General features: G+C 43.7%; 1 protein-coding gene across 1 annotated transcript in view; it reads right to left on the bottom strand.

Annotated features, from left to right (window-relative positions):
- FAT3 (FAT atypical cadherin 3) overlaps window positions 1-15,989 on the bottom strand; it is a 399,679-nt gene that overhangs the window by 209,451 nt on the left and 174,239 nt on the right. The window lies entirely within an intron of this gene.

Consider the following 15,989-nt stretch of genomic DNA (forward strand, 5'->3'; position numbering starts at 1 on the left):
AGCCTCTGAGCAAACGTCCAAGCCCTGGCTTATACCTTTAAAGCACTCCAACAGGCAGTGACTCTGTAGAGTCCCCGGAAGAGCTCTTTCACAAGCTTTCCACTGGGACGCCTTTTAAATGGAGCATGCAAGGACCGAACTCACACTCTGTGCACACAGAGCATGCACTCTGTTGCTGAGTTAGACCTGCTTGCACATCTGGCATCCTGGAAGGAAAATCCCATCCATGGTTTTCCCTTCCCTGAAAAAAGCTCAGCACATCTCAATCAGGGCAGGCCGGCTGAAAAATGCATGCTGTTTGGCTATTGCATCATGAGATGCCCAAGTTCAGCAGATGTTTTATGACGTGCCCAGATTGCCTTTGCAATTTGTGGAGCTGGACTGCACAACAAGCAGCTCTACCATGAGAGCTGCTGTCAAGTTTTAGTTCCCCAACCTTTCCACTTAGTGCTTGGCTGGGAATTGGATTATTCAGAAGGCATGCTACTGACAGCACTGCTGCCAAATGTCTTTATTGTGGAATCAGGCAGCAGCGCGTCCCACACCAGCCGCTCGTACCTTGATTCTACATCAGTGATAGCGGCCAAGCTCCATTTGGGAAGCAAGCATGTCTGGCTGAGAAGGTGGACAGTGCTTATTTTCCTTTCAAGCCAATACATGGTGGACTGCTGATGTTTCCCTTTTAGAGGGAGAGAATTATAAGCCACTGGTTGGCCACACAGTGCAGTGCAGGCCAGGAAATGCATGCAGCAATTATTCTGTAACTCTGCAGAGAAAGTACAAACCCGTCCTTCACTGTCATTTGGTTCTTCCTTCTAATTTTAATTACTGTCGACTCAAGAACACCTAGTTCTTTCTTTCATTGCCGCTGTTAATTATTTTATTACTGGTTCCAGATTTTTGAAAGTCATTGATAATACACTGTCAACAGTGTCCTAATTTCAACAATGTCCTAACATCCAACATTGTTCAGTGACTTGGAAAACTGAACTGCCAAGCAAAAATTTTCTGTAATTTCTTCTGCCATTGGTCTTACATTTTGCTTTTTCCAAGAAAGGAGTTGTTAGAGAAGGTGAAGTAACAAATAAGAATGAACAGAAACACCATCTAGCAGACTAAATAGTATTCTTAAGAGAATACAGCATATATTTTATGATCATTAAGTTATGATTATGATTCTTCTACACCACTTAGTAGGGATGTGTGAAGAAGCCGTTTGGATGTGGGAATCTGTGAGATTCCCTGAGCTCAGCTCCCTGGATTCTGGTCCACTTTGTTGTGGCTGTGAATTCTAGCTCTTGGCAAGTGCACGCAGCATCCATGTGGTGCTTACCACGAATTGCTGCTGTACAAGCTGCATCCCTCTTCCATGTCACACACAGCAGACTTTGCACAGCAGTTGCAAAAATCACAGAACGAGGTGATGGGTTGTGCAACCAGAAATCCATGGAAGTTCAAGGACTTCCTCTCAGCTTGGCTTGTTTTCCAAGAATGGCTGAGCACAAGAGAAAGTCTGCAAATGCTAGAGGGAAGGATTCCATAGAGCTCCATCGCTACTCTGCCACTCAATAGCTGAAGCTGTCTGTAAAGCTTACAATGGCAGATAACACACAATAAAAATAGAACACAAAATGTAAACAAAACCCCCCCATTTGATCTACAATAAAACATGAAAAGCCAAATGTATAACCATAGGCAACAGCTTACACATAGTAGGTTCCTGTCAGAAGCTGTGGAGCAGCACGTGCGTTGGTTCTATCGGACTTTGCATCATATGCCTGCAAAGTCACAGAGCCTGTTAAGCAGCTGACATAATGCCCAATACAGTACAGAACTCATTAAATACCCTGTTAAAGTGAACAGTTTTAATCTGGTATTGAAAAGATATTAAAGCTGGTGCCAGGCAGGCCGCAGGGGGGATCCACTCCACAACTGGGATGCCTCCACTGAGAAAGCCCTTCTCTTGGTTGCCATCAGCTGAGCCCCCCTTGAAGCCAGGTCCCAGATCTTGACTGTACCTGGTCCAGGTAGATTGCAACTGGGAGAGGCTTTATAGATTTAAACACTCACCTAGAACTGGGCTGGGAAGCAATATATGGGTGGAGTGTGGCTTCACTGCTGACAAGGATGTGACAGACACACACACACACACGACATGGACATTGAATTGATTTCTGATCAATACTTGTTGGATGGTGCACAACCCTCTTCCATCCTGCAGGCTGAATTCTGTTTGGAAGAAGCCTTTGGGGCACATTCTGATAAACAATGGGGCAAAGCAAAATGAGGTGGGGTTAAAAACCAAGCACCAGAGTCAGAAATTCCCAAACTGCAAGCACACTGTAGCTTGGTGTGCTTGTTGCCAGGAGAACAAGGTGGTAGGAGGAGAGAAGCTCGTAAGGGTAAGGGGCTCTGGTCCAGGGAAAAGGGTAAAGCATTTGGAGGGAAGGAGATGGCCAGAGTGAAACCCCTGCAGGGCTGAATCTGGCCCCTGGGCCCGGGCGTCTGCATCCCTGTTGTAAGCCAACTCAGCACATGACAAAAAAGCTGCACTTGTGGGTTTTAGGTCAGCGCTGGCCCATTCACATATGGCCTTCTAGGCTTACAGGCTGCTACTCCAAGCAACGTCATCACAGTCCAGGTTCTTCGGGAGGTCCAGGAGAACCTCCAACTCCCACGCATCACAAACCGGTTGCATGTACTCCTTTCAGACAGTCTGAATCCTTGACAAACAGCATCCACATCTTGTCTGGATGAAATGCCCCTTCGTCGTGGCGTCCAGGAGCAATCCACATTCTGGCAGACTGTGGCAGGTTTCACTGGCTGAGATCAAACTCCCTTGCCCTCCATCAGATCCACCCATGCTGCTGCTACTTGCCTCTCCCCTCCCCTCCCCTCCCCTCCCCTCCCCTCCCCACCACACCTTCTGTCCTTCCAAGTGACTTGCCATTAGACCAGACCCCCAAGGGACAACTTTCCTTTAAAACAGCCTAGGTTCCGTACACTAATAGTCTACTGCACCTGAGCCTAATTTCCCAAACTGAGTACTATACCTAATGAAATATTTAATGCTGCAGGTGATTTGCAGGGCCCAGTTTTTTAACAAGTGATACCTTTGAGAGAGCTGTGAAAACCACACGAAGAAATTCTGCTGAATGATCACATTTTCTAGCTTCCCCCCACCCCTTCTGCCTACCCAGGACTCTGTTTTCCCATACTAAAGAAGTTACCATGAAAAATTGATTATTGCTGCTTAGGAAGTCATCTGTCCCTTCTGCTTAATCTTCACCTGTAGTCATAAGACTGTCCTTGAGAATTCAAATGCACCCAAACAGAAACTTATTGTAATGTTAGATGACAAGTTCTGGTATGGGGGATAAACAACGCAGTGGGAAAAGATGAACTCCAAAGCAAAAATATGATAATTTCTTCAAAGCACAAAGCCCCAAAGGGAAGAGAGAAAGAAGAAAAAGCTTCAGAGCATTCCAACTGGCTTTTAAGTGGGTTCGTATGCCTATTCTAGATTTTAGCTTTTCTATTTGGCTAAAAAATGTGAATACAATAGCATCACTCCTCTACTTTCAAGGTTCAAAGGTAAGCACAGGTGATTACACAGTTTAACAGCACCATCCATGCACAAGAGGGAGGTATCAGCCAGCCCAGGGAAGCAGAGCATGATGCTGAAACACTACTTGGACAGGGCCTTTTGGCCCCAGGAAGCAGCACCCTTGTGCACCTTTCTTTTGCTAAGTATGTGCTTTATTCACATGCAAAATGACTGTTACAAGATGAAGGCACACCTAGCTGCACAAAACAAGCTCCGATTCATTCATTACATATCCCACCTTGTTTCAAGCAGGGCAGGTCCATTGGCCATGGAGAGCAGAAAAAGTAGCAAGAGGCCCTCACTAGGGAATGGGTAAATGGGAGTCATTTGCACAGCATAGGATATTTGTGCTGATCAAACTGGGAATCAAGAATGAGCAGAAGTAGTTGAGGAACACTTATGGCAGAGGTGTGCTTTCTTTCCTATCCACCTTTGAAGCTTTAATTGTTTTGCATGCAAAAGTTTCTTGTGTATCTCTAGCCATGACACGAAGCAGGAATATTTCAGTCAAGAATGGAAGTTAGTGCAATTTAGTTCAGCAATGGACTGAACTAAAGGCTGGCCAAATCTCTGTGTTGTGAGGCCTGTTCCATGCTCCCTATGTTAGCTTACTATGTTCAGGTACAGTGGAGGATAGTAGCCTGCTATCAGGGCTGGAAACAGATGCATGGTCCGTCTCCTTTCTATATGGATTACAACTAGGCCCCATCTAGTTCTCAGTCAGGAGAGCAAAATATCTAGGGCTTGGCTTGCTTAGCGGGAATCCGTCATGATGGCTACCGAGAGCTGCAGAAGACTGTGCTGGGAAGGAACAGGGAGAAAGGGCTCATGTCCTGCTTGTGGGCTTCGCAGAACCATCTGGCTCACTTGCACCAGAAAAAGAAGGCAGGACTAGCTAGTCCACTGACCTGATCCAGCGGGTTCTTTGGGAATGATGTGCGGCGAATATATCAGAATTTCGTATGTTCAAACTGGGGTGATGCACTTAGAAGAAACGAAACAGTGGTCAAAGTGCAAGGTAAATTTGGGGTTCCTGCGCCAGTTCCAGCACAGAAGACTTCCCATACAAACCGTGCACCCGGGAACCTGCTCTGGCAATGGGTAGGGTCCTATGAAATAACCTGCTTGGATGGGAACCTTGTCGGATGCCTTGCTTAGATCCTGAAGTGGGAAGACCAGGACAGAAAATGCACAAGTTTGATGAGAGTCGGTAAATGGAGACTTTTTGTCCGTCAGGTTAAAAAGTGGGATTTGTTTGACAAGTTAAAGGGTAGTGTGACTGGGAGCTGTCGGCGCTGATTGTGCTTTCCTCGTGGGAGTTTTGCTCGCACTTGGCTGTCACCAGTGTCTCCCCTCTGCAGGAAAAAAATGATTGGCCAGCACCTGGGCCGGGAATAATTAGACAAATTATATATGCAGCGATGGCATGCACTGATACAGAGAGTAGTGCACAGCGCTAGAGATTGCCATAATCACGCGTGGTTCATGAGGAGTGAAAGAACGGCACTCGATAGCCGACGCAGCCCATGCAGAATAAATCACGCAGAATAAATCTAGCGTGACAAGGCTATTAATAGCACATCGCTGATGTACTGTACTTTATTAACTCTTTGTTAGAGGAACAGAATCCAGGGCAAGCAGTAATTCTTCCCATTTGTAAAAACCTCTTGTGACAATGTTTCGGGAATGCTTCTTATCTTGGGAAGCCCCGTGACTGGTGTGCACAGATCCCTGGATGAGGGTGTGTGTGCGTGTGCACGAAGCACCGGGCAAGGTTAGGATCCTGAGACACCAAGAGCCCTGTCCCTGTGGTGCGTGGCTTAAACCATCAAGCTAAAACCAGGGAGGGTCAGAATAAAATCCTTCCACAGCCACAAAGTTGAGCCCGGCCAGTCGCTATCAACACTAAACCTATCCCTGAAGACTTCTGTGAATAACCAGGAGAACCCTGCATGGCTCTGTGAACCCCTTGGAAGAAGGTCAGTACAACAGTGTGGCTGACTCCGCAGCATCCCGACCTGACGGGGGAGGAAAGGGAGCGCTTGAGCAGACGCAGCTGTGTGCTCTATGCTCTGTAGACCTCTTTGCCGGGCGGCTGTCATTCCATGGACCCCAGATGCCCCTTGGAAGAACGCATTGCACTGCCTTTCACCGGGGATGGCGAGCAAAACAGGGTGAGAACTGCCAGCCAGTAAGACGGTCGGACTCCCATTCCACCTCCCTTGTCTTCTCCTGGCAGGAGCTGCCCCCATCCAGCATGGATTTCCCACAAGCACAAAGTGGCTCGACTTGCATGCTCCTCAGCCGGATGCAGTGATCCACCAGGGGATCCACTCTATGTTCTGCACATCTTGCCTGAAAAAGGACCCTTTTGAGTTGGACAAACTGCAGTAAGGGCAATGAAAACGATCAAGCGGCTGGATCAACTCCCCTATGAGGAGAGGCTTCAAAAACTGGGACCATTCAGCTCCCAAAAAGGGTAAGGGGAGAAATGATAGTGGTGTTAAAAAAACATGCCGTATTTTCTTCCAGAATCCCGGAATTCAGGGCTATCCCACGAAGCTGATTGGTGGGAGATTTTGGACAGAAGAAGTATTTCTTCACTTGGACAATGGACAGTTATACTATGAAATTCACTGTGGACTGGATAAATTCACGGAAAAGGAGACTCCATGGCTACTACCCTTGCTATCCATGAGCTGCTTCCATGATCGGAAGCTGCTTGCTTGAATGCATCAGTTGCTGAGGAGCTTGGGCAGGTGGAGGTCTTGAGGAATGCTCTGGACAGCTGGTTTGCCACCACATGGGCCAAGTGCTGGACTGGATGGACCACTGGTGTGATCCAGCATGGCTTTTCTTATATGTTCCCTGGTTCCAGTTAGGGTTTCTGGGCAGGGACAGAAATGGGTGTACTCAAGCAGGGAAGAAACATGGGTGGCTTCACTTGCGGACTGAGTAGGAGCAGGAAGCTCAACTGCTTTCCTCGCAATCTACAAGCCACACTTCACAAACGGGAGGGCTGGGAGGTTACGATTTAGAACAGCCCTTTCCCTAACTGCTTGCAACACTGCAAGACCACACTGGTGAAGGAGCTGTCCTGAAACTTCAGCCAACACTGTAAAAGGAAGCCCTAACACAAAGCTTCAATTTAACTAATCCCTACCAAACATTTATGGGTGGCTCACAGGCTCTGTACCTATAAATAAAACGGCAGCGCCGTCATGAGCAGCACAGTCGGGGGCTGCTTTGAACAGCCTTGTCTTAAGCGATGAAAATGAATTTGTCCTTTACTTTGTCAGAATCTATCAAATGAGCAGACACGATGATTGCTGCTTCTGCCCTTTGAAGTGAACCATCAGAGACTCTGTCTTGTTAAAGGTGACCTGCTGCAGCCCCGAGAAAAACTCCAATTGCTTCTGAATGGTATCCCTGTCTTAACTAGCAGAATCCCAAGGAAATAACTCCAAAAATGACTCCTACTTTTGCAAGTGGCTGCAATCAAATTTAATAGTGTTTACTTCCTTAAATGTTATTTTGTATGGGCAATGCAAAAAGAAGCTTTGCTCTGAGTCCTACTGCCCTTGCTATGCTCTATCCTTATTGGCAGTGACAGTCGAAGATCATAAGAAGGACCTGTCCCAGTCCTGATACTTGGGTTCCTTTAACTCTGCAATTGTTAGTCTAAATCTCAGTGTTCCAAGACTAGGCTAATAATGGTTTTCCTGCTCTGCGGGGATGCAGGACCTCTTAAGATCCCTGCAGGCTGATGGACCTGGACAGTTCCCAGTGGCATTTGGGGAGGTTCTGGCTGATCTGGCTGGCAGTCTTGTTGAATCCCTCGTCCATCTCTGAACTGCAAGGATGTTCTGAGTGGTTGAGCCGATTGCTCCTGAGCATCTTCCCTGCAGTAAGCTCATACAGCTTTGTGGTGCATGAGCTTACACTACAGACTTGCATCCCAGAAAACATAAGACAGCAAAGAAACAACATCTCATGGCTTCTGATCAATCCTCTCTTTTTGGCCCAGTGGAGCAATATGGGGTCACTCATGGCAAAATCTCTTGCATTACCTTCTGGTGTTCTGGTAGTATAATCAGTGTCTAATTATTAATTGGCAACATGAACTAGCAACCTCTGCAAGCATAGCTTCTTTCAAAGCGTTTATTCCACCTACTTAAGACAAATTAAATTGCAAGAGCTCTTAAGTGGCCGACAGAATGCCCCGATATAATCTGTAAACTCAGATTTACTGCAATGCACTCTACCCCTGAAGACTGTTCAGAAGCTTCGGTTTGTGCAAAACCTGGCAGTCAGATTAATAACCCAGATCAGGAGGTCTGTACACATGACACCAATTCTGGCCTGCTTTCTTTGCCTGCCTATATGCTCCCAAGGTGAGTTTAGGGTGCTGTTTTTAACCAGTAAAGGCCTGCTCACCTTAAGACCACAATACCTGATGGAACACTCTCCTAGTTGCAAACTGCTCATACCCTGTGATCAGGATCTGGGGTTTTCCTCTGATTGCCACATGCTTCAGAAGGCACAAGCAGTGGCAGGAAGAATACCTCCACCAAAGTTCCCCATAAAAGAAGTGGAAGTGAATGATAAGCTACAGCCCTTCACAAAGATCCAACAGAGACCAAGAAAAGGAGACACAAATAGGCTATTAATCAGTATACTGGAGAAAGTCAAATCTTTTAAATCCGAAGCCTTCTAAAATATCCAATGCACAAATTATCATCATCATCTTCCTACGGTGAAGTTACTTTTGTTTCAAAGCATGACATTTTAACAGCGCAGGGCTGAGAGAGCTTTATTTTCCACATACAAGAAAAATTGGTCCGTCAAGGGTCTTTCCAAAGTGTGGGATTAAAAAACGAAGGCAGGAAGGAGAGCATTGCCGTCCCCCAACATTACACACATTAATTATTCCAGTGGCGAACAGTGCAAAAATCTGCAGAGTGGGTGTCTGCATGTGTAGACCACCATGCAATCGGGGACTGCCGTGTACAGCGTACACACGAAGATACCCTCCCCGCAGATGTTCAAGGCGTCAGTGCAAACCCCTGGTGGGACAAGTGTGTGAAAAGTGCAGCAACTGTTAGGTTTACATGATGTATCGCCACTTCTCACTCACGGGATAAGTCAGTTTGAGCACCCAAATAGGATTCCAGATGTACCTGAGCTAAGGAAGGATGATGTTTCAAGCAAAATGCACGGGATAATATTGTAAAGACAAGTGTGTAAATTGCACATTCCTTCTGCTACTCTGCTGCAAGAGTGAGGAAATGGGTCCATCTCATACAGGGATATTTGTCCTATAACCGCATTGGGACAAAGGGAAGATCTGCAGGTTCTTGCAGCATTTTAATGTCTATACCTTACACTAATTTCATTGGACAAGAAGAATGCATTACTAACAACAACTGCAGCAACAACAACTATAACAACTTTCTCTAAGCATTGTTTCAGGTCACAGGGCAAGGAAGCATCAAATGAGTGAAAGACATATGCTTTGCTAAATCCTAGCCAACTGCTTCCATATATCACAATATAGGGTATTGCATCTCAGGAAGCTGACAGCTTGTCTGTTAAATCTACAGTGAAAATAAGTGAGGTTGCACAGACATCTTTGGTTCAAGGTCTGTATGCCTGCCTCCCAAGGGATTAAGGCGTTTTAAAAACTCTTCAAAGGTAATTGCTTCCTATTTCACATTTTATAGCTTTCACGACCTCCCAGTCTGATCCTAAGGAAATAAGAATAGTTATTTTTAAAAGAGGATGAAAAATCTCCTTTCTCAAACAATTGCTATTATACTTCTGACAATGGGCAACATCAAATGCTTCCCAAAGAAATAGAAAACCTCCAGTATGTTCCTAACAGCATAGAACTAGATCTCTCTCTCTCTCTCTCTCTCTCTTGCTTTCTCTTTCTCCTCCTCTTCCTCCTTCTTCTGTTTGGCCTCAGCAGGTGGTCCCTTTCCAAACCTGCACCTAAGTTTTGGCACCTCTACTGTCATTTATGCCACATAGATACTGGTCTTATATGTTATCTTTTGCTTAAAATGATACTTTCATCTCACACATTCTCTTTTTTTAATTTGTGGGGTATTCTGGCTATGTACTCTTCCTACTCTGTAAGATGGTGACTAAAACTCAATGGTGCCACAAACAGTCAGGCAGAGCTTGTTCCAACAGTTCATTCTTCCACCATCAGGACTTAATTCTATAGTACAAGAAGTCAAGTGGGATAAGGATGTATTACACGCAAACATGCACAGCACAGCTTCAACAGCTCTTATTTTTAAAGATGCTTGACTTACAACTTTTCTTCTCCCCCTCCCTCCAAGCAGACCAGGACAAAGGCTTTCTTGCTGAAAAGGCTTATTACGTTAAAGGTGACCAACTATGCTAGTTTTGCCAAAAAAAAAAAAAAAAAAAAAAGGGGGAGTATTGCAAAAGGCAGTAACACAAGACACAAGCAAAGTTAGAATACTGACCATTATGGAAATGTGGCTTCAGTTTCTTCCAAACTGAAAAGAGGCAACCACACCTTCAAAATGAGTCCACCTGTTTCAGTTCAATCACTTGGAGTCTCTGATGTTGTTTAACTGTTCCTGCCACTTGATGGAATATTCTTGGGTTAAGGGTGTTAGATCTTCCCTCTCCACATCAGTTAAGCGCATCCAAACTTTCACACAGAATTTGAAACTGTCTAAATACCAGCTACTTCCTAGCTTATCTCTGTGCCCCTTGGCCTTCCTATTTCAGTTGCAGATTCTGGCTGCTCTTCTTCATCCAAGTCCAAATCTGTATCCACAACTTTTGAAGTTTCTTTTATAGAAAGGGTTAGGCTCAATTCCTATACTTGGGAGAGGGATCAAATGGGACAAGAGGAATTGAGGCTTGAGTTAGTCTTTCTCCAACCACTCATTCTCTGTTCCAGGCTATAAGATTCAAACCCTTATCCAATTCCTAAATCATTGGCTAGGTTGGATTTTTTGGAAATGAGAGAAAAGGGATGGAAACAAAACAAGGGGTAGACAGCAAATGCAAATGAGGAGTGGGGAGACATAAGAGCACAAGAAAGAGATGAGAAAACAAAGAAAGTGGGTAGGGGAGGGGTGAAGAGGCAACATGTTGTTCCTAACTACTTTTATTTATTTTTATTTATCCATTTAAAGTTCTTATATGTCATCCCATTACTAAAAGTCTCTGGACAGCTTACAACCATCAAAAAACCAAAGAATAAATAAACCACAACACAGTATATCCAATAAATAATGAAAAAAACAAGGATAAAACCAATTAATTGGGAAAATTGAAAAGGTCTTCGTCTGATGCCAAAAAGAATAGAGCAACGGCACCAAGCGAACCTCCCTGGGGAGTATATACCACAGTTGTGCTGCCACCACTGAAAAGGCCCTTCTCTGAGTACCTACTTTTGCCTTTGGTAATATCCACCTCTGCAATGCAGCCCTGGGGAAGGGAAGGGATGGGCAGATCTACCAAGTTCAAATCTTCTCAGTTTCTCATTAGTCCTCATTCAGTTTGTTCCATCTGATTATCACTCTGATTTCTCCGCACAAGGAAACACACACACACACAACTGCGTGTGTATTTCTGCTAATACCTGCACAGTCCCATCTCTTTTCCAAATGTAACATGCTCTTATGAAGTCTTTTCCAAAACAGTCTTATTTTGTGTAATGCAAACATGCTGTTTGTGCACGCCTTCCCCCATTTTATTGTATATATTTTAAAATGTTATTTTAATTTTTTGTTGTAAGCCGCCCCGAGGCTTCGGCGAATGGGGCGGCATAAAAATGTTTTAATAAATAAAAATAAATGAATAAATTATATGCATTCTAGTGCAAACTGCATCCAACACTCTGGAGAGTGCAGATAGTATGTAATGGCATTCTCTTTGTTCGCAGGTTTAAGAAGTGTGCATCTATTTATTTATTATTTATTAAAACATTTCTATGCCGCCCCTTGCCGAAGCCTCGGGGCGGCTCACAACATACAATAAAATGCACAATAAATTAAAACAATAACAATTAATATATATATATTAGAATAAAATAAGCCGCCCTGGCCAAATAAAATTTCCATGGTATTAACATTTAAAATGCTGCTTAAATAAAAATGTCTTCGCCTGGCGCCGAAAAGCAAATAACGACGGCGCCAGGTGGACCTCTCTGGGGAGCGCATTCCATAGCTTAGGCGCCAGCGCTGAGAAAGCCCTCCTCCAACTAACCACCCTCCTATTTACCTCCATCTGGTAAATTTGCATTCAAATGCAAACAGAACACATGTCTCACCCATCTTTTGGAGGCTTACAAATAAATGAATGCATCCCCCGGGCCGGAAAAAAGTTTCAGATCCTGCTCAGTCCCTAAGTGAGTTGCAAGCTTTTCTCTGAAACTGTGCTGCTTTAGGACAGGACGGTCTTGTCCCTGAGAACAAAGACGAAAGAAACACATTTTCTTTGCTTCTTCCTGACAAATGACTAAGCCTGAGGTTCGACCCTCTGCGTCTGAAAGGAGCAAGATGCAGAATGAAATAACTCTGCTTTCTCTGCTTTAAGGGCAGATTTAAAATCAGTATGGAAAGCTGTGTACGCCTGTCGTCCTTTGCTGGTGGCCCATCACCAGGAATCCTGCTGCAGGGGAAGAATGCAGAAAGTGTGACACATGCTAGCTACTTAGACTCACTCATCTTGTTGCTTGTACAAGATTGATTTCCTGTATTTACGCACCCTTGCATGACATATTGTTCTTGATACAGAAACTGACAGAAATGTGAATGACCCCAGTTAGCCTTCGCTTGCTGATGTCTCATCTTTATAATCGAGGCAAGATTCAGTTAGGGAATGCTGGAAAAATTTAAAAAGGAAGACTACCTCCAGGCATGCTATGGGAAAGTTGTGTTTGAAGTTCTGTGTCTTACCTCTTAATTACCTTTGGACCCATCTGGGCTAAATATAGCAACACCACATACAAAAAGCTCAAGGTGTTTCAAAACAAAATAAAAGTCAGGGTTTTTTGGGGGGGTGGTGGTGAGACATTTAGTATCACAATCTAGACTTGCCAGACAATCAAGGTGTGGAGTTGTGTAGACTGAGGCTAGTGCAGCTGACCGTTGCTCCCTACTATGGGATAACAAAAAGACAGTGGAAGACAGAAACAATGGAGAGGGGACAAACACTTACTTCTCACCCCAGACGGGAACAGTAGAAGCAGGACAAGTTTACTCTTTTCTTTTTTGCTGTTTTGGAAAGCGCTTCTTGACTGTCTGAAAAGTTACTGAATAGCTAGCATTGGTGCACAGGAAAAACTGAACTTATCTCTATAGGGCCCTCATAGGAGGTTCCAGGCAGCCATGTTCATAAATGGCCCAATAGCAACTATTGGAAGATCAAAGGGTTGTTCTTGGTGATAAAAGTGTTTCATAACATTTTAGCTCAGCTTCAAAATGACAATTCCTGCAGCATCTGGGATCTTTGGGAAAGTCTTGGAGTACAGATGGATGAATCTGTTTTGTTTTACTGTCTGTAGCCATCATTTTTTCTCCAAGTTCAAGTTCATTCTGCCCAGTTTCTACATCCATTAACAGATGTTGTTCTTTTGAGTCCCCACAAAACAGCTGTATTTTTCTACAAAACACATTTTGATGTATGCATTTTTGGATGAAGCAATCCCTACTGAAAACATTGCCTGATGGAAAAGAGAATCAGAAAATGCTAGTTTGAAAGGGAAGGATAATGGTGTTCGAGTTTGCTTATTAGTCTTAGAAACATGAGTTTAAATGGGAAGAATATAGGGCTCGTTCAGAAACATGGTTTCCCAGCTGCCTCGGGAATGAATTCTGATCTACCTCGGAAGTACTTCCCTCCTGTCTTTCCCCCCAAACCAAGGAAACATTCTGAATGTCTAAAACTATGTTTGAAAGGTATGATCCAATACTGACCCATCACTTATCTCTGATGATCTCTGGATTCACCCACAGAGCATTGGTGTCATAGTAGAAGAGATGAAGGTACATCTGCAGAATTCCACATCTCTGATCAAGGACAGAGTGTCCGGCACAACAAGGGCTTCCTGTTGTTTTGCCTTCGAAGAAAGGATCTAGCAATTATGATGCTGAAATGAAACTTGAAAATGCATGGGCTGAATTGGCTGCCTTGCCATTGCCACGTAAAGGCTTCCATCCACGTGTTCTTGGTAGCAAGAAAGGGACCTCCCTAGGAGCAGGTGTTTCCTGCATGGTACAGTCACTACCAGAGTCCTTTCATATCCAGGCTAGGCAGCCTTTACTGAGACCTCAGACCAGCATGGGGACAAGTACAGACACAGTGGATATCGTCCTAACTAAAAGGATGCATAACGAACATTATTAGAAACCAGAAGAAGCAGGATTCTCCATGAGGGAAAGCATCAGGGCCTTGCAAATGTCCCCAGCTCTTTGACCACTCCCTGGCTATGTGAATGAATGACGTCAGAATAAACAGCCCCAGTCCACTGCTGTTTGGAAGCCCAATTCATTTGCGGCAGAAGTCAGCAGACAATGCAGAGACAGTAAACCAAGCACTCTTATGTAAGTGTCTTATTTTGGAACAACTTGAAAAGCATAACCTCTTTACAAAACTGAACCAAATCGAAAAGTACCATTTATCATCCACAGAATTGGTAATGCATGAACATCTTTAAATAAGTGAGCATACATTCACTTATGATTATATCTCTGCTTGCTTTTAAGATTTTTAAACTACCTATTTATCTCTTTTAATAGAAATATGCTCTTCACTGGTCCCTTTGGAATTGTTTGTTGATGCTTTTAGCTTGGCTACTGTTGTTTTAAAAATCTGATCCAGGTGTTCTTGATTTTGCTTTGTTTTAAATGTTCCTATGACATTAACTATAAGTATGCCAAGAAAGAAAGAAAAAGTTTTGAAAGGCAGTCTATACATTCTTAATCAAATAAATACATGGCCTTGGTTGAGCCCCATAACTTATGGCAGTTCAGTCTCTCCTTGAAACAATGCAATCTACCTGAACCACAGGTTGTCTTCTCTCTCATTAAGCTACCTTCAGGTATCTGACATGTCTCAGGAGTCCCTAATCCTGGTCTGGGCTAGGATGGAGTTGGAGGCTTCCTACCCACAGCAGCCATCTGGGCTAGAGACTGAAAACATTTTGGTGTCCCTCAGTGCCCCCTTTTTCCAACCCACAGTACAGCCCATCCTATTTCTGTATCAGCTGGCAACATTTCTAAGACTGCAAGGAGATTTGCAAGTGCATTTAGTCCACATTTCTTCCAACAGATGCATTTTTGTTCATTCCTAATATACTTCTTTTGGGGGCAACTCATTTCTACCTTTTATTGTGTGTTTCTGTACTTTTTCTCATTGACACACACATACACACACACACAAGATCACATTTCTCTTTCCTTTGAGTGCACTTTTTAATTTTTTAAAAATTTTCTTAGCATAAACTAATACAAAAAAAGAAAACATATGTAAAACAAAGCCAACCTTTGAGTACACTTTTGTTGTTTGGAGAAGTGAGAATACCAGAAGAAAACCATGTTCTACTTAACAGATTGATTTGGAATGTGCAACTTTGCACACCTGTGAAGCTCAAAATGTGAACTAAACTTGCATGATTCCACACACATCTTTTCAGAAACTGAACTCACTATAGCAGGAACATTGCAGTTGATGCATCTCTGTATCTGCTATATCAAGGGATGGTGTTCTGACTCATCTCACCCTCTAGCTATGCTTTACCACTTCACTAGAATGGCAAAGAAGAAAGACGCTACTCTAGATTGACTTTCCTATGCCGGCAGAAGAAAAGCAAACAAATTTATGCTCGTATCTACTTTCCCATATGAAACCACTTAGTGCTTCCCAACTTTTCTTGCCTGAGGAATAGTTACGAAGCCTCAGGCAATGCTTTCTGCTAAATTTATACATTTTTTTCTATTTTCATCATAGAAAGAATTTTAACAGGTTTGCCATAAGCTGTGCCTCTCCATGTGCTTTCCATCCACTTGGAAATTTTAGAGCAGTTAAAGGATGGTGTCTTTGACCAATCTGCAATCTTTGCACATAAAAAATTAAAATCAAAGTTCTCATACGAATTCCTAAGCATACTCTTTTGCAAGTTTACCATACTCACTCTCTGTGTGAAGTTTTTACCATTTGCAAGTAGGGGTCCATGTTATGATCAGCTGTTTAAATGATCATGGACTAAGGACTGCTCAGAGATCAAACCAGCAAATCTTAAAGGAAATCAACCCTGACTGCTCTTTAGAAAGCCAGATACTGAAGATGAAACTCAAATATTTTGGCCACCTAATGAGAAGGAAGGACT

This window comes from Varanus komodoensis, unplaced genomic scaffold, assembly GCF_004798865.1.
Source record: "Varanus komodoensis strain SLA01 unplaced genomic scaffold, ASM479886v1 scaffold4, whole genome shotgun sequence".
Taxonomy (NCBI): domain Eukaryota; kingdom Metazoa; phylum Chordata; class Lepidosauria; order Squamata; family Varanidae; genus Varanus; species Varanus komodoensis.